This window comes from Suricata suricatta, chromosome 5 (genome assembly GCF_006229205.1).
Source record: "Suricata suricatta isolate VVHF042 chromosome 5, meerkat_22Aug2017_6uvM2_HiC, whole genome shotgun sequence".
Classification (NCBI taxonomy): domain Eukaryota; kingdom Metazoa; phylum Chordata; class Mammalia; order Carnivora; family Herpestidae; genus Suricata; species Suricata suricatta.
The window spans coordinates 3,121,273-3,123,710 of NC_043704.1; the positions used below are offsets into that span (position 1 = coordinate 3,121,273).

At 37.2% G+C, this 2,438-nt stretch overlaps 1 pseudogene; it reads left to right on the forward strand.

Moving 5' to 3' along the window:
- Positions 1 to 61: 61 nt before the first annotated feature.
- The window catches only part of LOC115292544, a 4,357-nt pseudogene continuing 1,980 nt past the window's right edge, over positions 62 to 2,438 (forward strand).

The window sequence follows — 2,438 nt, forward strand, 5'->3', positions numbered from 1 at the left end:
AAATAAACCACATATACCAAACTAGCCTCTACACTGGGAAACCTGTATTCAATGATCTGGGATGTCTTTCAATGTGAACATTGTAGGGCCATATTCTGGATCTCCTGAGCCAGAACTTCTTAGTGCTAGCAGTTGGTAGTCTGCAGTTTATCAGGCTTTGCAGGCTGTTTTTACATACTATAAAGTCTGAGAATCACTCTCTACTTTATGCCCACACAATTTTTTTTTTTTTTGGTACAAAAGCCAACACCAAATTGATTCCAACTGTTTTAATAACTTTACTTTCTTATAGGTAACAACCAACAAGCTTAAAACTCATGAAAAATCATTAAATCATCTACATATTTTTCTCATATTTCATTAATACAATAAGCCATGTAAATAATACTGAAGTAGATTTACTGGGGAAATACATATATCACTCTGACACCTTTTATTAAGAAGGAATAAAAGCATAAATGATTTGGAATTTGGGCAGCATGGTACAAGTGTAAGAATGAGTCATTTGTAGAAGTGAAATCCTTACCAACATTATTTTTACTATAAGACAGGCTAAGAATATCCTAAGCAATAGACAGAAATATTTTGCTGTTTAAAGTTTGTAAACAATCATGAAGGAACTGTTCAACTTTGTGTGTTTATCTGATAAAAAAGCTAAACATATCCTCCCCATACTTCCTGTTTGTATATTTAAGAATCCCAGAAACAGTTACTCTAATATATCTTTTGTACGGAATTGCCCATAAATGCTTCCAGCTTGGCTGGAAGAGCGCGCCGGGACCTGATTGCTCAGCATTTCAGGTGCAGTGGTATCACCCTGGCTAGAGAACAGGGGCTCTAAAGTAGTCTCCATCTAAGGGGCAAAGTCTTCATGCCAGTGTTACATACGGAAAGCTCCACCACAAAATCCCACTGTTATCTTTATGGGGTAAAAAATTGTACGGGATGTCATACTCCCATTCCCCTAATTCCATACATTATTTTCATACATTTTCCCTAATGATCCATTTGCTTTAGTATTTTCAGGAAACTGAAATGGAATGTCAGTTTTGTCAGTTTCTCTTTTTGCCATTTCAGTAAGTCACCTGTCTTTCCTTACACACACACACATACCCCACATTCATTTCTTGACTGTGCCTGCGAATCAGCCCCTCGGGGATCGTGTTAAAATTCAGATTGATAAGGTAGTTTGGGGGTGGGCCCAGGAATTCAGCCTTTCTAAAGGTTCCCACGTGACGCTCGTGCCGCCTGCCCCAAATCTTCTGTCACTTCTTGGAAGCGTGATTGTTGATACTTCATATGTTCAGCTTTCGTTATTTGTGCAGTGAGGAGATTAAAAGTCCTTGCATATCTAAAATACTGTAATTTTACCTATGTAAGGGATTATAAATGAATTTAGGTCCATTGGCCTTCTTAGAAGTTTTTTTTTTTCCCCGCTGACTCCATTTTTTTCCCTTAAAACATGTCATTTAAAAGAAAATGCGAAAATTTTACTATATTGTGAAAAGTGAAAGGAAGAGGTAAATAGGCTTAGGTAGGGAAGTTTAAAGCCTAAAGAAAGTTTTTTAAAGCCCCAAACTTGACAACCCACTTCCTGTATTTATTTATTTTGAGAGAGAGAGAGGGAGAGAGAGAGAGAGAGGGAGAGAGAGAATGAGAATGAGAATGAGAATGAGAATGAGAATGAGAATGAGAATGAGAATGAGAGGATGAGAATCCAAGCAGGCGCTGCGCTGTCAGCACAGAGCCCAACATGGGGCTTCAATCCATCAACCGTGAGATCATGACCTGGACTGAAACCACGAGTTGGATGCTTAACCGAATAAACCACCCAGGTGCCCCTCACTTCTTGGTTTTTTTAAATAACCATCTCATGCCAAAACAATGCCTTGATGAGAATTTATAAATATTATTTGATAAGGTTGCTGCTGACCCTGGACAGATTTACAAGTGACTTATGATTTTCTATTAATATTTATAATTTCCTTCCAGATGCCATTCGTGCAGTATTAGTATAGAGTCAAAGTGCAGAAGAGCGTTTGAGGCACAAGAAAATCCACCGAGAAGTCATATTTAAGTACTTGGCAACACAGGGAGTTATTATACCTCCAGCTACTGAAAAACACAATCTTATTCAGCATGCAAAAGATTACTGGAAAAAACATTTACAGCCAAAACGAAGGAAACACCAGAGCCAGTTAAGACAGAGAACATTAGACTCTTTCAACAGGTAAAATAGATCTTACAGTTACATCCTAAGACATAGTTCTGTCTAAAGTCTTTAGATAATCCTAGATTTGCGGGAAATGGCTAATAATATTTTGGTTTCTATGATTTTTGCTTTACTCCAATTTCTTTGCATCCTACAGGAAGATCAGTAAAGCACTTAAAAAAAGGAAATATTTCTGACATGTAGTAATATATATATTGATTTGTGA